We start from the raw sequence: 25,660 nt of genomic DNA on the forward strand, positions 1-25,660 counted from the left end.
TTTTTTGGAAAGCTATTGATCATCTAAACTGTCATTGATTTGTTTGTTTAGAATAGAACTTTGGCCAAAGTAAATTAGGTTTAGTTCCTAGGAATCTATCACAAAAGCACCCTCTATGTGTACACAGTGACTACGAGATTCATGACCCTTTAGCCTGGTTTCCATTCCCTGGCTACCTCTGTGACTGCTCAGAACCCTCTATCTGCATATCATGGGCCAATAGACAGGGGATAAAACCACTGACCAAATTCAGCCAAAAACTACAAAGAAGGGGGGGCTTGGAAGATGTTAAAGAACAACACATTAATTGAGCAAACAGGAAGGGGAAAAGGTGAAATTCTACCCATGTCTCCAGGAGGGGAGGCACCATGGCGTTAGCCTGTATTTCTTGAAATCTAATGCTTTTAATAAACATGCTTTACATAGTAACTGAGGTATTACCAGTATTGCAAAACTTCATAGATAAATGTCAATAACACTGGCAATACTATCAGCATGGTTATCAGGAGTTGTTTTGCTGCCATTGTATTGGAGCAGAATTTTGTGTTACGCCATAGAGCACTGTTTGCATCTAGGACTAAGAACCATAGAATTGGTAATGATTTTCTAATATAACTTTGGGACTCCAGACCATGTTTGCCTTCCTCTGAAGTCCTAAGACTGTCCATATGCCCTTAATCTATCTCATGAAGTATGCCAACCTGCCTGTCACCTGTACCCTCATGCAGACTGACATAAACCCGTCATAAATGCTTAAAAGAGGCACCAGACAATACCTGAGCACATCATCTTACTTCGGTACACTTGTTTTTATTATGGTTATTTCAGTTAATACTTCTCATGCTAAGACTCAGAAATTTAAAATCTGAGTTTGCCAAGTTCCACACAATAAAGCAGTTAGAACCAGTTCAGTTCATCCGTCAAACATTCATCTCATCACTGAGATCATGATTACTATCCCTAGTTAGAATACAAATCTCATGACTCCTCAGTATTTTGGCAAATCTCAGCCGTTGGTCGAGCTATTCAGCTGCACATTCGTTTCAATAGCACTAAATATGATACTGTGCAATCTGCAGTTTACCAACAGGCTTGAAATAAGCTTAACAGTTAATGATTCTTAGAACAAAAGGTAAAAAGGAGCTGCTGTTAAGATCTTCTCTACTCTTTCATATTATACAAGGAACATGCCTTCTGTGAATGAATTCTTCAGTAGAGTAGTCAGTTACTTTCAAGGAAAATACCTTGTGTTTATTAAAACTTCAGAGAGGCTGTCACAACTCTGGGTGAATTGCTGCTGTAATCAGTCACCCAATTGGCTCTACTGTATGCAAGCAAAAGCACAAAACAAAACCACTGCACATTACACTTTTGGGTCTGCTCTTAGCATGGATAGATAAGGTCTGCATCAGGTATAGATTTTCTGGGTAGTTCCTAAGGCTTAAATCAATCCATTAGTAGCTACTAGTGCTGTGCATACTCCCACATTATGCAGTCTGATGATGCAGACAGATTTGCTCCCACCTGCTGTGATTCATGCAGTCCAGTCAGATAATACAGTAACATTATTCAACAAGCTGCAGAAAGGTAGTCTAACAGTGGCCTTTCTAGCCTTGCCTTCTAAAATGCAGTCACACAATAAATATTTTTACTAAAAGAAAAAAAAAAAAAGAGTTCACATGGAAATTTATCTTGCTGTCCCTTTGATCGTCTTCTTGCACTCAGATCAAGTAGACAAAATGTGTTTATATATTTAAATGCATATATACACATACACACACACACATGCTCTCCTCCCTTTTTTCTCTCTCTAGCAAATATAAAGAAGTTACAGTTTATTTCTAAGACTGTTTTTCTTCTAGTGTATATGGTCATACTGACTCCTATTATGCCCACAGCTTTGCTTTAATTTGAACACACTTTGTAAAGATCAAGTAGCAAACTCTGCAGGCATCTTATGTAATTCCATTTTTTTCTCATCACTACGCAACACTGTATGATGGGCAACTGTGCATATATTCTGGCTTATTAACTACTTGACCCTTCTCTCCTGAAAATGTATTTCCGTTGCAAAATGCCCATGTGAGTATTTACAGCATATCACACACTTCGGTCTTTAAAGAATTAGCAGGAATATTAAACCAATTTTAATTGAATTAAAGACAGCATTAAATTTAAAAATATGCATCAGTTAGGGATGCCATTTTTTCCCCTGTTAATCTGGAGTCACATCACTTCAAAATCAACGTTTGATTCCACAAGACATTTGAGCGTCCTTGACATGGAGATCAGTTCTGGTGTTTGTATGGTTAACCTGCTGAGTCGTGACTACTTGCAACTGTCAAATTCTCTCCAAGGATAAATAATTAAAGCTTCTGGAAGAATAAGCACACAGGAAGCAGTGGAGATTGGATGTACGTAGGTGTTGAGGGCATTAATTTTTATCCAATCGCTGAATAAAAAGCACATTATTCATGCAACCTTGTTCATTCAGTGCTACGTGACCTGCACCACAATACAAGACTGCAGCATCCAGTGCTGAATTGAGCAGCATTCAAGGCAACGAGGAAAGGACTCCAACAGCACCAGCACACAAGAGCAAAATGCTACACTGTAGGTGTATATGCAGCCTTTGGTTAATGCTATAGCTCTTATGACTAATGCTGGAATTACACAAAAATACTGCTTCTCACAGAATTTTCTTCTTTGGGTGCAATAAAAATAGCGAATATTAGCCTTAAGGTAGAACAACTTTTTCACTTTCTTTTCAGCATGTATCTTCCATGTGCTGTTAACGATCACTTCCAGATAAAAAAAATCCAAACCCATAGCAAGCAACGAACAAAAGGGTTTATTAATTAGCAAAGCAAAGCAAATGCAATGCACTGTAGTGTCTGTGGTGCAAAACTTTTGAAACAAAATATTTCAATAACATGAATGCTGAAAGGTGTAAAATCTACAAAGCAGTTTTAGCTGTGAAGCTCAAAAAAACCTGTTACATGTTCCTGAGGGTTTTTAAAGCACAAGAACAACTCCATGCTCCAAAATAGATTCCTTCGCCTTCACATTCCTATTTCTGTCCCATGTTTACTCACTGCAAATTCTATCTTTGGCTTGATGCCTCATATGCCTGTTAACTAACTACTCTGTTATATGTAATTGTTTAGTTGCTTGAATATTTGTATACCACATACAAAAGGTGAAAACTCAAACAAGACTCTGGTGAAAAAAAATCAACGCATAAATGCTAAAAATTCAGGTATCTATAAATGTACATTAAAGTCCATGGTTACTGGAAAGCAAGACACCTTCTAAAAGTGTTCATATTATCTCCCACAACTACCTACTCACTCTGGCATTTTTAAATACCAGATCAGTTACATCATTCTTAGTAGCAGATATAACAGCTTCATATCTTTTATCCAAGCATAGGCACAACTAATGAAGATTTTAACTCTCATTCATAATGAAAAATAATAGTCTTTTAGAAAGGCTTGAAAGCTGAAGAATTCCCTGATGACAAATTTGGGTGTTTGAAATGTTATCAGGATAAAAACTCATTTTATTTTTACATAAAAGACAGAAGTCATTAAGAACCACTCTCCACAGATTTCAAGCATACAGGAGGGAGGGAAATTAATTAGTTTCTTATCACAAACCAAAAAAGAAACTGAAAAAGAACCAAGGGGGATTTAAAAACTAAAAACCCTGGTACTTAAATATACAAGTAATGTAAATTAATATACCTGTAATATAAATATATAAAATGCTGTATCTTCAGAAAAAAACAGATGCTGATGAGAAAAAGAATTAAGGTCCTCACAATAGGAAAAGAGAAAATTATATACAGGCAGTCAAGAAGAAGAAAATATAAACAGAAATTTGTATATATATTTTAATGGTTGTAATAGGACAAATTTAATTTAGAAATAATTGGTAAACTTTAAAATAATAAAGTCCCCGAAGAAAAGCATTAAACAATTTGTTGGAAAATTTGATAAAACACAAAGTAAATATCCTACTGCCATACTTAGAGAGTGTGGATAAGCTCTCAGAGTTGAGAATGGTCTTTTCAAAAGCACTGCTTTCAGACAAGAATTAGGAATCAGCACGAAAGTCTGGATAACAGGTTACTCCTCCTCTCCTCCTCCACCTGCATTAAAGCTAATGTTGCAGAGCACATGAAACATCAAATTGAAAATGGCAAAATTTGTCCTTTGTGCTCTTCACTGGTCACCCTCTGCACTGAATCCCTAACACAAAAATACGCTGCTATAACAGGACAACGTGAGATACAATTAATCAAAAGAACATGAAATTGTCCTGTGTCCCAATGATACAGTACTAATGGCTACCTTTGTTGCAAAACATTTGCCTTACATTTCGAAGGGAATTAATCAAACATAGTGATAAATCATATTATATAATTAAACATTATTAATGCTGGGAGCCAAGATTACTGAGCTCCTAGGTAACATCACATCTTGTGTGATGTTAAGAATCGCATGACATTACTGAGGAGAAAATAGTTTTCCTAATGTTAAAAATGAACGCAATCTAATCTCCCTCTGCTGTTTCAAAATTGCAAAGTGATTAACTGGAATGGAAGAGTAACACAGGACTAATTCTCCATTTATCACGGCCAGGTCATAAAATGCTAGTCATGTCCACAATAGGTTCATTTCAGGGCTTAGCTCAAAAGAGGTTACTGACTTCGGAAAAGGGCACTGCTGACATTGTTGGAAGCCAGATTTTTGACCACATATTTTATGGAAAAGAGGATATCCTCTCAGTGTTAATGCTATAGATTAAAAAAAAAAAAAAAAGGAAGGGATAAAATATTTTCAATTTTAAAAAGCTGGCCAAGATCACTTAGCTTTTACAATTCGCTATTGCCATTTGCAGTATCTGTGAGAATTCAATATCTAGATATTAAGAGGTGGACCAACACAAGTCTTTTCTGAGCAACAAATAAAGCTGATGAACAAAATCTATGAATATTTGCTTGGAAAGTTAAGATATGCCAATGAGAACTCAGTGTGTTTTAAATAGTCACAGAAAGCCATCTCAAGTATGACTACTGAATATCAGCAGAAATGCAACATGCCCACAAACAGCAGTACTGTTTTTATCCCACCCATATATAGCACATGTTTCTGATACTCTAATATGCAGATTGCAGGTGGGAGTTTTCCAGGTTCAAAGCTAGCTTTTCCATTGAGTGGCATGTTCTTTAAGTCCATTTTTCAACCCACCTAATTTTAGGCACTTAGTGGAGGGGCTAAAGTTAGAAACCTAGTCATCCCAAACTCTCTCTACAGGCTGTGGGAAGAGATAGTCAGTGGTGAAGGGCTGATAAGATTTCACTGCAGCTGAATTACATCTAGTGAATGCCTATTCATTATTCAGACAGAAGCTATCTGCATATTAGCACTCCCAGTGTTTGAATTTCGTTTGTAACAAACAAATTCCATCTAATCATTAAAAGAGCTGTATACTTTCTCCCCTTATTCAATCCTCTCAGTAGCTGGCTCTGTGAACAGCAACTCCCTGGCCTCTTAATCATCATTCCTTCTATATTTATTATCTTTCTAAAGAGATAATTCTACCTCTTTTCTCCTCTTGTTTCCTCAGGTGGCAAATAAGTAAAATCTACTCTCTAAGAGAGTACCACAACAGAGCGGGGTTATTTTTATAACTAGAGGTGGATGAGAAACTTGTCCACCTAATGGCTTAGATTACTTTAAAATTACACATAACTCCCAAATACTTTGATTAGCGTTCAATAATTTTCTATTCTCACAGTCAAAACCTCTGCTGGAAGCCTGGGAACGTATCATTATTTATCAATTTTACTCCAAAAAGCAAAATCTCTGACAAAGAAGTTGTTGGCAGTTACAGTTAAACAATTTCACAGGATGATACAGTAAGTATTGGAAAATGGCAATAGGAAAAATAAGGGCATTTATTGCCTTTTGCATTTCAACAATTTAAAAATATGAAGACAGGAAGCTATCTAGTCATTGCATATAGTGTAATGATACATTTTCCAAGCCAAATATAGTTGACTAAATAAAGGCAGAAACATGGACTGCAACTGCAAAAATAGAACCGAGGAAATATATGTGTGGGGGGAAGCCAACAAACTGAAACCTACTTGAATTTTAAACATCTTTAGACATAATAATAATAATAATAATGGCCAGTCTTCGCGAGCGAAGATTTGGGAAAGGTCATTAACCCTTCGAGCCTGCGCAGTGGATTTTTTAGGTGAGACCCAGCGTGCGCTGAACTGAGCCCACCCTTTAATCCTGAGGTTCATCTGCCGGGGCCGAGCAAGCTTGGACAGTGGCAGTGAGGGCCCCAGGACGCAGGTTTGTTTAGAGTGACCTTCTCTTAGATGGATTGCCTCACAGGGCTGACGAGCTCCATCTGCCCGGGGGGCTGGGAATCGAACCCGGGTCGCAGCGGTGAGAGTCCTGCACCCTAACCACTAGACCACCAGGGGCCCCGTAATTGTCTTCTGATTGCTAAGTTACAATACACACTTAATAAAAGATTTGCTTTGGAAAAAATAAAAAAAAAACCAAACCAACAAACCAAAACAACATATATCCTGAGACAAAAGAAAACTTATTCCTACAGTTTCAGGTCTACATGCCACCATAGGCACTCAGAAAACCTAGCTATAGAGCTTTTTTCATTAGCAGTTTCAGTGTTCTAGGTAAACTCCACACCCAAGAGACTCCAGGTATTTACTTCACACGTTAAAGTATTTGTCATATATGCAATGTACTAGCTTTCATTTGGGGGGGAGGGGGGAAGGGGCAGGGAAAGTCATGTGAATTCTCTTTCTTTATTACATCCTATAAGAATCTGAGAGGCAACTCCACAACCAGTCTTGCAGCAGACCTTTTCACCCGTGCAGGGCCCCACAGCGTTTACTGGGATTTATTGTGATGCATACAGATACTACACTATAAACACTTCAGAAGAGGTACTATATTTTCTTTGAATTTTTTTTTTATTATTTTTTTGCATTGTGAGAAGCTAACAAACCTTTTGGAATAAATTAGTTAATAAAAATACACCATGTAAGTATAAAACGGAATTCTATTTCAGTTCTCTCATTAAATCTTTTATTGCTTACTATGCACTAGGATAGGATTTGCTTTGTAAAATATCTAAGACAAAGATCAGAAGCAAGCAAATACATGCTTGTCTCATTTATAATATTTTTAAGGAGTCAGTTAAGTTCAGTGAAGCCCATTAATTAACAATTATGTGGAAATAGTACAAGATTATAGAAATTTTTCTCATTTGCTTCAGAAGGCTTGTTTTAAATTCAGTAAATCAGAATGCCTAGATTAATTTCAAACCAAACCTGAACCCTGCTACCATTATCTTCCTTCTAATTCTGATCATCTTCACTATTCATATTTCATGACATATGTCATGCACCGTAACACCATTATAGAATACACTGCATGAAAACAGATTTAAAAAAACCCAAATGACCCGCAGCAGAAGTTTTGCAGTCAAAGAAAATCCCATATTGCTGAGGGCTTCTCACAGAGCTAAACCACCCTGAAAGGATACCTGTGATGTATGGAAAGTCGTGAGGGAGTAAATGCACGTTTTGGCCTATAGGCTAAAAAAGGAACATGTTCTTTTTCACCCTTATGTTGTGTACACAACGCTTTAGCACACAACTGAGAGAAATTCATGGAGAACCAAGAATGAAAGGAATTTATGCAAATAACCCACCTGAAATCATGAATCTTCTTTCAGCACTAGGAAGTGTGTGCTAATGCGTCCTACATGCAGCAAAGCCAGCAGTTAGCACTCAGTACTGGGTGTAACAGGAGTAAGAAGACAGAGTATCTGCAGGAACAGAATTAAACTGGCGTTATTCCTGATTTTAAATGGGGGAGGAGAATTTAATTCAAGAAGCCTATTCTGTTCCTGGCAATTATTTGCACTGGGAAAGCACTAGACTGCTGCTTTCCCAACTAATAGGTCTTGCACGTATGATTGCACTGGAGCACTCCTGATTGAATGACTAAAGGGAACTTGACCTCCTCCCCACTCATATTTTCAAGCTGCAGAAAGAGGTACCCTCTCTAATGTCCAATTAGAAATGGGGCAGATTGAGAGGCAACAATTGAGTGGTAAGGCACAATCAGTCACAGCCACAGATCTCACTCAGAGTGCCATAAATATGACACAACCGTCTCAAAGAAACTATGCTCATGCTTACCAGATGCTAACAACATCCATTTCATTTAGTTTTGCCTTCTGCACAGTGAAAAATATTGTAATTTTGTAGGAATTACTGTCAAACTCACAGCTCTAATTACATTCTGCCATTTTAAAGTGCTTGCATATGCATTTAATGCTTCCAAAGATGTCACCCTGAATACTGAAATTCTCTGTTCATTCACAGAAGACACACAGTATTAACAGCCAACACAAGAGCAGTTTAATGTAAGACAACTCACCAAGGAAAGTAAGGTTCAAGCAAACATTTTTCCACTTTAAAATCTGAGGTTCACTTATGCATTTACATTTGCAGTATTGCAAAATACCCAGATTCTACCTTTTAATCTGCTTCATGCAGCAGGAAGAACTTTGGCTTCACCAAAAAGCATGTTGAAGAACTGTTGATTTTAGACTAAGCTTCACAATTTTCCCTTTTATCTTTATTTTGGTCACCTTAAAAGTAAAGCAAATACAAGGGCAAAAATAACTTGATGCTCTTACTGTCTAACTTCTTCACTTGTGCTTTTAATTGCCAGAGTAGAGTAAGTTCAGCACTTGGTTGCTGGGTTGTACAATCCATAAAGCAATTTATATACTCTCTAAAAAAAATTTAATTTTGGGCAACAGTTGGAGCAAAACACATCCTTATCCTGTCACAAGTTGAGACTTGAACATAAAAAGCATTCCACGCTGATAAAACCATATGTCTTCAAGGAACATGTTGTATTTATAAAAGCTCAATCATATGATTGACTATATTTAAAAAAGTAGCATATTTAAACATATTTAAAGCCTTACTACCTAGCATATCTCTTGGAAGCATCACAAAACTCACACTTTGTAAGGTACTCTGAAACAGGGTAGTGATGAGAAGTTCATGCTTCGGAAAATTTGGGTAAACTATGGATTTGTTTAAGCATCTCTACCAGTCTTCAACTGAATGGTGAGGAACCTTACAACCACTTAATATCCTTCAGGAAGACTTTTCCCCTCTCACATCCTACTGCATCTCCAGAAAGGAGCTGACTGCATTGACAAACCAACTCTATGGAATCACCACATTCCCAATTCCCACGTTCAGTCCAATGGCTCTGATTTAATTGTACCTTTTGAAAAAGTACATTATTGAACACCCTGAAGTTTAATTTTTTTCCACTCTTCCAGATATTAGGTTGAGGGCTTAAATAAGGGGATACAGCTTCAAGTTAATTAAAGGCTGTCATTAGTTGTTGCTAATTTACAGTAATTGGCTTTGGTTATATACTGAGTAGATAAATGAGAGCACATGTTTAACTAACAGATGATACATTACAGGACTGTTTCCTTTAATTTATCATCAATCATATGGAGCATTTTTTATAACAAGTTTATTTTAGCATTATTCCATTCCAAAATTCTTCACTCAAATCTTTTTTTTTCCCCCTTGTTTCTCCATATGCTGATTGAAAAAATGTTAAAAGGTACCATGGTAACGCTTGCTATGCTGTAAGGCATATTGAAGAAAGTTGTCATACCCCTCAGGCATAACTAAGACATAAAAAAATGCACAATAATGTCGGAAGAACACTCCAGAGACATAGTGATAGTATCCAGACATACTATATTAGGAGATTTCATAGATTTGTTAATTATATATATATTTTACATTAAGAAATTATCATACAGAGAGAGTGGAAAAAGTGTCCATGACGAATGACAATTGGGTATTTCACAGATGCAAAACATTTTGCTGTTTAAAATAGAGTTCAAGTGCTCTCAAAGTGTGAACTGGCATTTCTAAAATCTAAACTTCACTGCTTAGCATTGAACTACTGACGTCAATGATCAATGCCATTAAAAGACAAGTGATATGCATAAGGATTAATTTTGAGGGACAACAAGTTTATCCGCCTGAAAATTCAAAAGCACATACTGGTTTTGTCTTTATGAAAACCCATCTCTGTCACCAAAGACCTAGACCAGCTACATTGTTTAGACTCCTCTTGTGCCCTTAAAAATTAAATTAACCCCATCTTCGCTGTACAGATTAGTGGCTGATATCAAGCAAGAGAAAACAGCATGATCAAGCCAGAGCATTAATCCCATATGCAACCTTTCATCTCAGAATAAAAAGCACACACCTAAATCCATACCGTGCTTGCACATTTCTGCCAACTGGACCCCAGGGAGAAAGAACTCCTTCTCATGGGTTCAGGCTGGACAACAAGCCTGAGTTCATGCTTTATTATTTAATTTTCTTTCAACTGCAACCCCACCCCACATATAATAATAACAACATATAGTAGTAATATATAATAGTAATAACAGACCAGTGTCACCTTTATTTTTCCAATGGGGACTCACTTCAGATTTGTTTTGCATTATGGATATGTACAAAATGGTAGACTTGACAACACAAGGTCTCTGAAATCCATTTCTTCTCACATGAAATGAAATGTTTCCTATCTGTCAAGACCCAAACTCCAAGTATAACACTGCCTATGCAAAGCAGAATAAATTCTGGAAGCAGTTTGTGAAACCCTGAACCAAAAAAATAAAGTGACTTAATCTCAGGAAACAATTCAGGTGTGTCCTGAAACACACCCTTATTTCTGGTATCTTCCCAAAACAGACTTCTAAGTCCAAACCCAACGTGCATTCTCCAAGTTGTATGCATTTTATGGCTTTTTTTTAAAAAGTACTGTTCCAGATTTACAGCCTTACCATACTGCAGTTGCAAACCAAGAGCAGTGACAACATCTAACCCAGTTCCTTCTGAAGACAGCTGCAGAGTTTGATAGTAAAGTTATATTCTATTGGAAAGGTATATATACCAAAGACTTAGTAATGGCCTTAACATACCAATTTATAAGGTAATCTGTTTAAACTGAGGAGCATGAAAGGGGAAGCTCTGACCAGGTTTGCATGACTATGGCAACTGTATGTTGCAGATTCTGTAAAAATGTGGCTGCAATCCATTTCCACCACCCACTGCAGTTTCAACAGGAAATAAATCTGTGGTATGTTTTGGCCAGTCCTTGGTCTGCACTGTTGTGGGAAACGAAACAGGTGTTCAGGCTAGAGGCCCTGAAACAGCAACTCAACCAGAGGCCTCTGAGATAACGCTGGAATCTACCAAGCGATCTTGTAAGGGAGAAAAGAAGCTGCTACCTGTGATGAGTACCTACAACCAAAGTTTAAAATAAGAAAGAAGAGACTGTTTAAGTTAACACCACTTATGAGATACATACCGGTATATATTTAGCAATAGTTGTGTGTTGTCAAACAGTTTGAATAGAGTGTGTAAATTGAAAAGATGTGTGTAACAGTGTATGAAATAGATCCCTGCATGCCTCTTTTCCTGTAGCCTAGAAATCATTGTGCTAGGTGTGATAAAAATGTCTTAATATAAACACTGCAAGCCTTTTCCACCATTATCCGGGGACGACGAGGACAGAAGAATAAAGCCTCTGTTTTAGTGATGCAGTCAGATTGTCTTATTTAACAACTAAAGACGGTTTAAAAAGTGCAGAACTGTGTCAGATAGATTTTTAGGCGTTGGCATGCTGTAAAGGAACGGAGAGCCATGCATCCTGGCAGGCATGTCCCACGGGTATTGATGTACGTGAAGTTCCACAGTGCAGATTCAGTCAAAAATGCCAACCAAGTTTACACGTCCCCACCCCTCTGCCTGCCAAAAACTTGCACTGAGGTGGTTATGTTACCAAACACCTCATTCCAGAAGGCATGGCAAGAGACAAATTCACAGTATTTTTTTCTGCCTTCTCAAAGAATCAAGCTATCATCTCCCACAGCCTTTAATGTTTCATCTAAGATTAAAATCAGCATGGCCAGCAGTAAGTATAGGGATTTTTTCTTCAAAAAAAAATGAGAGAATTCATAAAGTCTGAACTACCAGCAGTATTTTGAGATGCAGTGCATTGTATAACCTCTGGCTTGAGGCTGAAGTCAGAGACAGTCATGCAGGCTTCAGCTCTGTGCTGTAGAGCAGGTAGGATGAGTGGGACCAGTGAGTCAAGAGTGACATTGCTGTGCCAGAATTCCACCATCACAGAGGGGAGGTGAGTTGGAAAAAACGGTTTGGGGGAGAAGGGAAACTGAAAAAAAGACAAAAAAAGGAGGTATTATAGAACTGACAATTCTAAGATACAGTCGAAAAATTTTAGTGTCAGGGAAAAGCCAGGACCAAGAGCTACCTAAGAGAAGGCGTGCTGGGAGTCCAGTGTGATGGCACAGACAGCGGGTGTAGGATCCTGGGCCAGGCGCAGTCATGCCTGTGACACAGAGGGGACTGCAGCTCAGGCTCCCTGCAGTCTGGGGTTGACCCTGGCATATCCTCCCCGTGGTGCTGCCTGGGAGCCTCTTCTCACCACTGCCACTGGCAGGAAGGGATCACTGGCAGCTGCTCTGACTCAGCTGCTGCAGCCAAGTCCACACCAAGGGGGGGGCATGGTCCCACGACTCACAGACCGAGATGAAAGGGCTCAGACCCAGCCAGCACGGGTTTAGGAGGGGCAGGTCCTGTCTGACCAACCTGATCTCCTTTTATGATCAGGTGACCCTCCTGGTGGATGAGGGGAAGGCTGTGGATGTGTCTGTCTGGACTTCTGGGCTTCGGCAAAGCCTTTGGCACCGTCTCCCACAGCATTCTCATGGAAAAGCTGCAGCCACAGCTTGGACAGGAACACTCTGTGCTGGGTTAGGAACTGGCTGGAGGGCCCAGAGAGTGGTGGGGATGGAGCTGCATCCACTTGGGATCCGGTCACCAGTGGTGTCCCCAGGGATCAGTGTTGGGCCCAGTTCTGTTTAATATCTTTACTGATGATCTGGATGAGAGGATTGAGTCCATCATCAGCAAATTCCAAGATGACACCAAGCTGGGGGGGAGTGTCGATCAGCTGGAGGGCAGGAGGGCTCTGCAGAGGGACCTGGACAGGCTGGAGAGTTGGGCTGATTCCAACGGGATGAGGTTCAACCAGGCCAAGGGCCAGGTCCTGCACTTTGGCCACAACAACCCCCTGCAGCCCCACGGGCTGGGACAGAGTGGCTGGAGAGCAGCCAGGCAGGAAGGGAGCTGGGAGTGGGGATGGACAGGGAGCTGAACAGGAGCCAGTGTGCCCAGGGGGACAAGAAGGCCAATGGATCATGGCCTGGATCAGGAACAGTGTGGCCAACAGGTCCAGGGAAGTGATTCTTGCCCTGGACTCAGCACTGGGGAGGCCACCCCTGGAGTGCTGTGTCCAGTTCTGGGCCCTCAGCTCAGGAAGGACATGGAGGGGCTGGAGCAAGTCCAGAGAAGAGCAACGAGGCTGGGGAAGGGACTGGAGCACAAGTGCTGTGAGGAGAGGCTGAGGGAGCTGGGGGGGCTCAGCCTGGAGAAGAGGAGGCTCAGGGGAGACCTCCTCACTCTCTGCAACTCCCTGACAGGAGGGGGGAGCCAGGGGGGGGTTGGTCTCTTCTCCCAGGAACCAGCAGTAGGACAAGAGGGCTCAGTCTTAAGCTGTGCCACGGGAGGTTTAGTTTGGATATTGGGAAGAAATTCTTTACAGAGAGGGTAGTCAGCCATTGGAATGGGCTGCCCAGGGAAGTGGTGGATTCTCCATCCCTGGAGGTTTTTAAGATGAGACTGGATGTGGTATCAGTGCCATGGGCTGGTAACTGCGGTGGTAGTGGATCAAGGGTTGGACTTGATGATCTTGGAGGTCCTTCCCAACCTGGCTGATTCTATGATTCTATGAAAGCATCACCAAATACAACAGTATAAGAGAATGATTTCCAAACCTGCAGTCAGTTCACGCTCTGAACCTCAGACTAAAAAGTTATGCCCCAAAATAAAAGTTAAAAAAAATTTTTTTAAAAGCCCCAAGGCCTAATATTTTGAGACTGCATGTCTCTCCTACAGTGATGACAGATTACCATGGGAGGAATACTAAGATGCAGGAGCTGCACTACCAGGCTAAGCCAGCACAGGCTTGCAGTTTGGTGTGCTCCAGAATGAGAGTAAGCTCACAGCATGCATCGGATTTTCAACAGTGCAATAAGATGTACAAAATACCTGAAAACTATTATGAAACAGAATATTTGCTGACATTCTATTGTTCACTTACATCCTAGTCCAAAATCTGCTGAGATGACTAAAGACTTTTCACTGATTTCAGTGGACCCTCCAATCAAGTCCATATGAATGGTTAACAGGTGGGAAGGAAAAAACCCATTTTTAGCACATCTGCAAGATGGCAAAACAGGACCTGATTCAGTATCCATGACAACACTGCTGATATTCTGCTAAAAAAAAGAAAAGGCATTAAGTTTTAATACCTGTAAAACAAGATGAATCAGTTTGCCAGTGTTTCTCTTCTGTGAATTTGCTGAACTACTTTTTTCTCTTTTTTTAAGGTAAGCCTGTAAATACATGCATGTAATGATGTAAGATTCAAGTATGACCAAGGCAGACTTCAGTCAAGGATATTCTTAGGAAAACTACTAAAAGGCACATTCTCTATGATCTTCTAACTGGAAAAGTTTAGGGCAGAGGCAATCCCCTTTCTTTAGATAAAGGGATACTGCTGGCAAAACAGGACAACATCTCAATGTGAGCACATTTCCAATATTTAGTAGCAAAGTTACCTGAAGAAGGCTCTTTTTGTACCAGATTAGCAGCATGGCCCCACGAACAAATGTCCTAAATGAAATAGATTTGATGAGTGCTTTTAGTCTGAGCAGTAAGAAAGACTCCAACAAAATGCATTTCCAGGTAGAATCCTCTTCCCATCTATGTTATACCTATTAAATTATTTTCTGTACAGATACTGCATGATAAGGTATAATGGAACAGTTTAAGTGGTGGATATTTGTCTTTACATGAATGATGAAAAAGCTGATAATTAGAAAGACGGGTTGAACACTAAGAAAATAAAAATATTTATACTTAATTGTGAATGAAGTTGTCTGTCAAGAGAGATTCAAAGTTCTGTGTATCTCTTGCAACAGATGATTTTCTAGTATCTAAAATAAAGACTAAGGGAGTCACCACAAACACTCAAAGTTGAGACATATATGGAGGGAATTAAAAAAAAATTAGCTTGCAAAATGCAGGATTCAAAATCGTGGGAAAGAATTCAAATAGCTATTCAGTGCAAGGGAAATATTTTGAAACAGGCAGAGCTGAAAATGAGCACTGGACAAAAACAAATCAAGGGAGTTTCCATAAAGTAAAGCAACAGACTAGTGAAGTTCTGGGATAACACATTCTTACAGGAACACAAAGAAAAAGAATGATATTTTGGCAAAATATCTGGATATATTTGCCTGGTAAAATCACTTCAGGAGCTGTGTATTTTGTTCAGCACAAGTTTATCCCACAGAAGAGTGGTAAATACTCCTGTGAACTTAAGGAACATGTTCATACTAAACATAAACCATCTAGCTGCATTCACTGAATCAGGAGTAGGACAATAATCGACACATCCAAGAAAGATCCCTAAAAAACAAAAGGGCAAAAGAAAAATTCAGCCTGGGGAAAATACAAAAATACTGGAATATGTAAGCAGAATTCATTGTTCCCAAAGTTTCTGAAAACTAAGTTCTGTTTAACTCCAGTGAAATAAAGACTTGATTCAAAATGCCAGGAGAAACCCACATCAATCACGTGTTGCATTTCATCCCAGTTCTACCAGTGATCCAAAAAGACCACAGCCCTGGGCCTGACTCGTCACTGAAGCTTTGGTGTCACACACAAAACAGAGGAGGGAAAGGAAAATCTGCCCTGTGTAGGTGGCTCCTCAAAATGGGGAAACCCTTCTGTCTGACAGGAAGAGTTTTTTACATTTTTTATTGTAAGGGGGTGGGAACTCTGGTCCTTTATGCTTATTTTATAACATTTAGATCCACCTACCTTCCAAACATTTGTAAATGTTCCCACACTGTGACATGGGTAATAGTCACAAAGCTGTTATTCTTTGACACAAAAATGTAATTGTTCTCTGCCCATTACCTTAAAAAATTCTGTTATCATCCAGTCTTCTTCAAATGGGGAGCACAGCAATTAATACTGCCTTAACCAAAACCCAGAAGTACTGACTTTCAAAGACAAGCTTGTCATTTAACATGAGATCAGTGAGCCCTCCAGTGGCTACTTTAAACCTTAAATTGTCAAAATAACCTTAAGAAAAAAATATTTCTGGGTATGTGGCTTATTTGGATTCTGTTTGATTTCATTTGAATTCAGTCATCTTCTACTACTTTAATTAAACAACACTTTGAGCAACCTTTTTAATACTCTCAAACAGATGTATTTTCAGCTCACATACATTTTCTTTCACTCCTGTGTATGTTCAAAATTTGTGATACATCTTAAACGTTTGAGTTACTTCACAGAAGTTAACGAGGAATGTTCATGTAAGAGGAGGGGAAAATTTCAATTCATTGGACTCAAAATCAAAATCTTAGCCTATAAACCTGTAGTATATAAATCCTACCTCTGGAAACTACAAATATCAGGGACAATGAATAAATATACAAAGGCTCTTTCAACACAAAACCCAGCACGTGGCAGATTTAACATAAACAAAAGATGTTGCTTCTCATAAGGGAACTTGTTTAGCCAGAGAACTCCTTGTAACAAGATACAGTGGTGTTGTTGTGGCAGTCAGTAAAAAATACACTAACGGTCAAGTTCAGAGCAAAATACAAGTCTCTTTATTTTTCCCATGTGCCTTTTTATATCCCTTATTAGTAGCAAGCAGCAACTTATTCTTAGGTAAGCAAGCAACAGTGTTTCAATTCGCTATTATTTATTGCTGATGTATTTGGCAAGGCTCAAGGCTATATTGGGGTTCCCACAGGACTGAATCTAAGCACTCCACAGTCTGTCTTTTCTTTTGTTAGGGCTGCGTACATAGTTTTCTTATCTCGAGGATATACTCGCAAGTTTCCCCAGTCAGTATCTTCTCCCAGAGAGCTGACAGACCCGCTGCTAACCCTCACACAGTGGAGAAAAAATGTTTGGCCCAAAGATGACCTGAAGATTCATGAAACAGAAATTCACATGGCCTATTATTTGTAAAGAAATCCCTCATCAGTAGGCCCAGAATCAAGACTAAGATGGGAACATGTCATCACATGCTTTTCTGATTCTTACACAATTTAATTCTGGAAGGTATCCATTAGAGAAGCCACAGGGATAAGTTTGGATAAAAGGATCTTTTCTCAGGTCTAGCCTGACATTTCAAAGTTTAAATAGAGCCCTTACTCAAACTATTTAAACATTGTGTCAAAAATATCCAGTAAATGAAGAACTCTGAGATTGAGCTACAGGTTTTTTTGTCCTTGATCCACTTTAAGACAGCGTCATATTGCACAGCCTACAGGAAAAATCTGAGGAGAGCTGTGCCTCATTTGACAGCATCTTCTTCTGCTTGATTCTCCAGTCATTATACAGTATCATCCTGAATTTGTTATATGAGCATTGGTTGCTATGGAAATCATCTGCTAAATTCAGCATTATTGATTTTGTTTAACATGGGAATAGAGTCATTTTCCATTCATCAAGGCTGGAAAAGACCTCCAAGACCATCAAGCCCAACCTTCCACTGAAGTTGACCTTGTCAACTAAACCACAGCACTAAGTGCCATGTCCAATCATTTCTCAAACGCCTCCAGGACTGGTGACTCCACCACCTCCCTGAGCAGTCCATTCCAACACTTGACAATCCTTTAGGTAAGGAAATTCTTCCTGATGTCCAGTTTGAATATCCCCTGGCTCAGCTTGAGGCCATTTCCTCTTGTCCTGTCACTATCTGCCCGGGAGAAAAGGCCAATGCCCCACCTGGCTACAACCTCCTTTCAGGTGGTTGTAGAGAGCAATAAAGGTCTCCCCTGAGCCTCCTTTTCTTCAAGCTAAACAACCTCAGCTCCCTCAGCTGCTCCTCACAGGACTTATTCTCCAGACCCCTCACCAGCTCCATTACCCTTCTCTGGACCTGCTCCAGCCCCTCAATGTCCTTCCTGAGCTGAGGGCCCAGAACTGGACACAGCACTCCAGGGGTGGCCTCACCAGTGCCAAGTGCAGGGGACAATCACTGCCCTGGACCTGTTGGCCACACTATTGCTGACACAAGCCAGGATCCATTGGCCTTCTTGGCCACCTGAGCACACTGCTGGCTCAGGTTCAGCTGGCTGTTCACCAGCAGCCCCAGGTCCTCTTCCAGCTGCTTTCCTACAACGCCTCCCCAAGATGCTGTGCAGTCTGGGGTTGTTGTGACACAAGTGCAGGAAAATGATGTGGGAGACAGTACCAAAGGCTTTACTTTGATAAAAGTAAAGGCAGAAAACATCCTCTTTGATCAAAGTCCGGGTAGACAACATCCTCTTTCCCTCATCCACTAAGCAGGTCACCTGGTCATAAAAAGAGATCAGGTTGGTCAACCAGGACCTTCCTTTCCTAAACCCATGCTGGCTGGGCCTGATCCCCAGTTGTCCTGTATGTGCCGTGTGACTGCACTCAAGATGGTCTGTTCCACAACTTTCCCAGGCACCAAGGTCAGGCTGACAGACCTAACAACATCCTTGTACTTTTGCTGAGTTGTCTCCCCCTTCTTCCAAAGGTCATAAAATCTCTTTTATTCCATGAGTTCCAGTGAAAGCTCCCTCTTCAGTCAGGCCAGTAGTCTTCCCTGCCAGCTTGTCTTTAGGCAAATATGGATAGCCTGATCCTGAGCCTTTAAGATTTCCTTCTTAAAATGTGTCCAGCCTTCCTGGACCCCTTTGTTATTAAGGACTGTTTGCCAAGGTACTCTCTGAACTAGTGTCCTGAACAGGCTGAAGTCCACCCTCTGGAAGCCCAAGGTACAGGTTTTATTGACTCCCTTCCTTACTTCACCAAGAACTGAAAATATCATTTCGTGGTCACTGTGCCCAAGACCACCACATTTCCCACCAGCCCTTCTCTGTTCTTAAACAGCAAGTCTAGCAGGGCAGCCCCTCTTGCAGGCTCACTTACCAGCTGTGTCAGGAAGTTATCTTCCACATGCTCCATGAACTCACTCGACTGCCTCTGGTCCACTGTGCTGAGTTTCCAGCAGACGTCTGGCAGGTTAAAGTCTCCCACAAGAACAAGGGCTGGTAATCATGAAAGGTCAGCCAGACACTTATAAAATACTTCATCTGCCTCTTCATCCTGGTTGGGAGCGCTACAGCAGATGGATGGTCTCCCACCAGGATGTCTGCCTCGTTATCTTCCCCCCAGTCCTCACCCACAGGCACTCAGCCTCATCACCACTGCCCTGGAGCTCTGCACAGTCGGAACACCATCCAGGGTACAGAGCCATCCCACCCCCTCTCCTTCCTCGCCTGGCCCTTCTGAAGAGTTTGTAACCATCCACTGCAGCTCTCCAGTCATGAGAGTCATCTCACCATGTTTCCATGATGACATCTATGTCACAGCTTCCAGCTCCTCCTGTCTGTTACTCATGCTGTGTGCACTGGTGCAGATGCACTTCAGCTGGGATATTATTTCACCCCCAACACTGGCGTGTCACCCCCAGGCTCATCAGTGTCACTTTTCAGATCTGAGCTGTAGTCTTTTGACTAGGTTCTGATGATTACTTCCACAAGAAGATCCCTAGAAACAGAGTAAGACAATTAAATCTCAATGAAATTACACTGATCAACACCAGCCTCCAAGCTCTGCAAGGATCTGAATGAATTGCACACAGTCTGCACTTCTAAACTCATCCTGCAAGCTATGACTTGGGAATAATTTATTCAAGAATTTATTCAAGAACACCTTTTAAAATGCTGTTCTTGAACCAGCATGGGTGCTGGTAGGAGCATGTATCATAATTGGGTCTATTTTTCAAGTTTATCTTCTCTCAGAGGAAAATCCTCAGCAATTCAGCTAGATTATTTTCAACACTTACATTGGATTATTCTCAGACAGCTAAACCATCAAAACATAGCGTCATTCTTTAGTCTCTCCAGGAGCTGGTTCACATTTTTGTGTGAACTGAAAAACAAGACAAAAATAATCCATCTTCTGCATTTACTGAGGGGATGTTAATTAGCACACGAATAACTCAATGCTTATTATAAAGTCTTTCAAATGAAGTAAAGCAGTAAATTCAAATTTAAGTATCTGAATTGAGGCAAACTAATTCTGAAGATCAAGCCTGCAGAGACGAATACTGTTAATATTACACATACAAGTAGCCTGAGGGTGCTTTGAGGGCTACTAGTGTTGTGGAATACTAGGTAAAGACCACACAACACCAGCAAATCAAATCAGCAAACAGAAAGTAATCTCACTGAAATAAGAACAAAGCGAGACCAATTTTCTACTGACTCAATGTGTTTGTGGCTTTACTACCCCAGAAGGCATATGCACCAAAGGCTGAAGGATATTTACCACTGAAGCATTTATGCAAAGCTTTCTTTCCCATGTAGATTCTCTGCCTAGTGAGGCATAAGTTTAACTGTAACATTATCCTCCATCAGAGTCCTTCTGCTCTATCCATCCAACCTGTTATCATGAAATCTACAATAATTTATCAACATTTCTGTTAAGTTTGACCAAACCAGCCAGCAGGTTCAAAATTAAGGATCAAAACTGATGAAGAGTATGATTATTTAAGCCTTGCATGTTTAAGCCTTGTTTAAGAAACATTGAAAATATAAAAACATAGATAATGGTTCATCAATATATGCTACGAATGTGATTCATGCTCAGATTATTCACAAGTTATTAACTGTATATATGACTATGACTCATGAAGACAGTACAAAAGGTTCCTTGACTCTGATCTTGCTGTTCTATTCAGAAAAATACATTCAAGCATCTGACGTTAGTGTTTTACAAGGACATGTTTGAAAACTGAAGCACAGTAAAAGTACATATAACTTATTTTTTTTTTCCAAATGTCTAATAGAACTAACCAGAAAAATCTGCAGAAAATGTCAGTCAGAGACTGCTATGTACAACACAGATGGGAAAACTTGCATCTTCCCCTTCTGACAAAAAGCACAGAAAATATTTTCATCTACCACAACCTACATCTTGAACTCTGTATATGTAACAGTAAGGTGCACATGGGCCCTTCATTGTAACAGATTTTTATTTATCATGGCCCATATACCTCTGTGGATGGCCTTGGTCACAAGTAACAGGTTATACAGAGGATTTAGGTCTGCTTCTGTCTAGGTACATGAGATCATCCCCCCCAGTAATGTCCATAGGTCATCTTTAGTCCTAAAGATCCTCTATGCTGACTACAGTCATGCTGTTCTCTAACGGAGTGCAGAATATTGATGCTCAAAATTACACATGCCCGTTAACGGCAACAGGAGACAGGGACAGAAGCGCAACAATATTCTCCCTGTGTTTTGCCATTTTATCTTGGGTTTTGCCACTTTATCTTGTGTTTCAGCAGCAACTGAATCACAGCAACTGCCCTAATCAGACTAAAACTCCCCTAATCAGGGCTCTAAGCAGGAGTTTATATTCCAGTTGAGCAGCTGTCTCACGTTTCTTCTAACAGACCTATGCCCCTAAGGCTATGCAGAATCCTTTCCAGTCTGCTCTGTGGCAAACTTTGAAATATGCTTCGATACACGCCTTCGACATGCTGAGGGATGATTGTATGGTAGGAGCTTGTCAGCAGCTTTTCTCTTTAATAAATATAGGTATTTGTGGTTTCGTTCACTCCTGACCTGGTTCAGAATCTTCAGTCAGGATGTCGATTCACCACGTAACAATCCCAATTTCAGAAACTAACTTTTTTAAACAGGAAAATGTATCACAATTAAAATTAAAACATCATTCTAGAGCATTGGAGAGGAAAAAAAATTACTTTTGTTCTATAGTCAATATCAGCAAACGTTACAATGGGAAAGCATAACTGACACAACCACAGAAAGCAGGCCCCAAAGAAACAACTGATCACAGACAGGATCAGTTGTACCTAAAATATTCCTGCAGGATGTATTTTTTTCTAAAATGTTCTAGACAATTAAATTAGGTACTGCTAGGAAATGTTTCCTAAGGTCCAGCACAAAGCTGCCTTGCTAAAGTTCAAGCATTTTTGTTCCCTCCACACTAGTTACAGAACAGTTTGTTCCCTTCTTTGTAGTATAACTGACACAGCCTTTGTGTGCAACAGTATTCTGAAGAAAATGCTGAAGAGCCCTGTTTCACACAGTACCATACAGTGTGGCTGAGGGTGGACCTATGGAGGTCATCTGGTTTAACATCTCTGATCAAGCAGGGCCACCTAGGGCCCATTGCCCAGGATTGTGTCCAGATGGCTTTGGAAGATGTCCAAGGATGGAGACTGCAGCAGCTCTCCGGGTAACCTCTGCCAGTGCCCCATCACCCTCAGAGTAAAAAAGGCTTCCTGATGTTCACAAAGAACATCCCATGTTTCAGCTTGTGCCCACTGCCTCTAGACCTGTCGCTGGGCACAACTGGATTAAGCCTGGTTCTGGTCTTCTTTTCACACTGCCTTCACGTTTTCATCTTTTTAGCCCTTCATTGGACTCTTTCCAGCAGCATCAACTTCCTCCTGCACTGGAGAGCCCAGAGCTGGGCACGGTGCTCCAGCAGCAGCCTCACTTGTGCTGAATGGAGGGGTAGGATCACCTTCCTCAGTCTGCTGGCAACACTTGTCCTAATGCAGCCCAGGGCACTCAGTTTTCCTTGCTTCAAGGACACAGTGCTGGTTTACATCCAACTCAGTGTCCAGGAAACTCCCAGGGCCTTTTCTGAAAACTCATCTCCAGCTGGGTGTTTCCCACCATGTACCAGGGCCTGTGATTGTTCCTCCCCAGGTGCAGGACTTTGCACTTCCCCTTCTTCAACTTCATGAGGTTTTTTCTCAGCACATTTCTGCAGTTCATCCACCCAGCAGCACAACCCTCTGGTTCCTCAGTTACTTGGTGTTACTTGGTTACTGGTTATTCAGTTCCAAGGTGTCACCTTGCTGGTGGGACACTGTGCCCCATTGCACAGGTCACTAACCAAGATGCTGGAAAGGCTCAGGCCCAGGACTGACCCTTAGGACACACCTCTAATTACTGGCCCTTCACTAGACTTTGTGCCATGTATCACCACGCTCTGGGACAAGCCATTCACTGCACTGCCTGCACATCCACCCCATGCATCAACTGCTTCTCTAGGAAGGTATTACTGGAGTCAAAAGCCTTACTGAGGCCTAGGCAAACAATAATGACTGCTCTCCCCCTGGCTTTGCCGGACCATTTCATCACACAAGTTTATCAGGTTGGTCAAGATGTCACGATGAATCCATACTGACTACTCCTGATGCTTTCCTTACTGTTCATGTGCCTGGAAATGATTGTCAAGCTTAACTGTTTAACAAGTTTAGCCACTTAGCAAGTTTATTACTTTTTTCCAGTAACTTCACAAATTATACCCCTAACACTAATGTTTTCATTTTAGGAAAAAAAGATAGCAAATTAATAGTGTAACTTAACAAGTTCCTGGTACTGTTGCATTATTTATCATTCACCAATGCTTTTAAGTCCTGTCTGGGAAAAGAACTGAAGAAAGAAGAAGCTAAAATGACACTTGGATACGAAATAAGATCTCCTAATCCTGGATTATTAAAACCAATATGTTAGTTTTGTCAGCTCTGCCAGTTGCCTTACAAACACATTTGGGTCAGTCCTGACTAACAAGGACTTTCAAATTAATCAGAGGGATCTCAAATAAGATTGAACACATATCTACCTAAGAATCCTTTTAATCCTCTTTAAAATTATGATCAGGTATCATTATGAGTATTAGTAATAGAAGAAAAAGTTGCTTTAAAGGGATGCCAGACCTTCACTTCTGAACGAATTCATAGGAGGGAGGCTTACAGATAGCCTTATTTAAAGGTCATTTTTTCCTCATGTGGAATATGCATGAGACAAGCAGAAAGCTCAGAAAGAAGGCACAGAAATGAAATGTCTTCCAATCCAGCAAACCCCTTTGTCATGACGAGTTATTCTTCCCCACCCCATTATTACACAATGACATTCCTAACAGAAATTATTGTGTATGCTCTGCCTCAAGTAGTTAAAAAAAATCAGTTGTGATGTCTGAAATTAAGCTAAAAAACCCCCAAACCCTTCTGTTTTGAATAATCCAATCAATACTTTTGAAAACTTGCAGGTGGTTTGTACTTTTACAATTATACTGGAATTGACACTCCTGCTGAGGACCTTTGCTGAATGAATTTCACACGTTTAACTATAGCAGTTTGAAAACACTGACTTCATTTTACCTGTAGATGACCTGCGCCAACAAGCCCTAATATAAGAGAAAAATATTACTGCTACATTATGATAAGCACTCCTTTTAGTGGCTGTAAGGTGTGAGACTGGCCTAAACTTTATTAAGACAGGCTGCAGTGCCAATTGAAACAATGATGCTAAGAAAATCATCCCTATCACCTACGCATGCCATGCCTCACACGGCCTTGGTTGTTTTCTTCTCCATCAGAACAGCTATCAGACAGATAGCTATCAGACATTATCACAGGCAGTACCTGTGTTTCTGGCAGCACCATGAAAGCAGAAACTTAAAAAAACTAGTCTCCTTTTCCTGTAGAGGCCCACAAGAGAGCAGCACCCTGCAGCCAGGGTACATGGAGTGTAAGAGCACATTTAGGTTAGCTATCAGGGAAAATTTCTTTGCTGTGCGGGTAGTGAGGCACCGGAACAGGGAGGTTGTGGATGCCCCATCCCTGGCAGCGCACAAGGCCAAGGTTGGACGGGGCTCTGGGCAACCTGACCTCGTGGGGGGTGTTCCTGCCCACGGCAAGGGGTTGGAGCTAGACGATCTTCAAGGTCGCTTCCCACTCCTTATGGTTCTCATGGGCGAAATCGCCCTTCCTGGCCACGTCCCCACTGAGTTTCTCTAACCCCAGCTGGCATAAACACCACCCATAAACACGTCGCGGGAGCTACGGAGCTCCTTATCAAACCCAGGCACGTTTTCCCAAGGGAAACGCTCGCTGCGCCGTTCCGCTGGGGAAGGCGGCCTGTGCGCCGGGAATGCCGCCCGCAGTGCCCACGCTGCCCCGAGCGTCCCCACGGTCGGTTTGTCCGCACCGCGAGCGACCGCAGCACGCGAAGCGCGACAGCCCAAGGCAGAGCGGGCTCACGGCAGCCACGGCGCAAGCAGGGCACCGCGCTTCACACGGAGCCGCACGGAGAGGTCTCTGCCCCGCGGGAACCCGCGACGGGGCCGGCAGGACCCCCACGCCACACGAGCCGCGCATGCGCGGGACGCCACAACTTGCCCCCCTGCGCTCCCCCGCGTGCTGGAAAGCGCTGGAAGGGCGCGCGCGCCCCGCCCCGCCCCGCCCCGGCAGCCGCTGGCCAATCATGGCGCGCCCGC

General features: G+C 41.2%; 1 protein-coding gene across 4 annotated transcripts in view; it reads right to left on the bottom strand.

Annotated features, from left to right (window-relative positions):
- The window catches only part of SHC3 (SHC adaptor protein 3), a 94,346-nt gene extending 69,039 nt beyond the window's left edge, over positions 1-25,307 (bottom strand). For 2 of the 4 annotated variants that reach the window (XM_017821220.1, XM_017821211.1), the window contains exons 1-3: positions 19,675-25,307; positions 19,262-19,380; positions 7,768-7,884 (exon numbers count right to left, since the gene is read on the bottom strand). The gene's annotated coding sequence lies outside the window, so the exon portion shown is untranslated. The remainder of the gene's footprint in view (positions 1-7,767; positions 7,885-19,261; positions 19,381-19,674) is intronic. The other 2 variants (XM_017821213.1, XM_017821217.1) reach the window with 2 other exon arrangements.
- Positions 25,308-25,660: the final 353 nt, after the last annotated feature.

This window comes from Lepidothrix coronata, unplaced genomic scaffold, assembly GCF_001604755.1.
Source record: "Lepidothrix coronata isolate B3197 unplaced genomic scaffold, Lepidothrix_coronata-1.0 Scaffold89, whole genome shotgun sequence".
Taxonomy (NCBI): domain Eukaryota; kingdom Metazoa; phylum Chordata; class Aves; order Passeriformes; family Pipridae; genus Lepidothrix; species Lepidothrix coronata.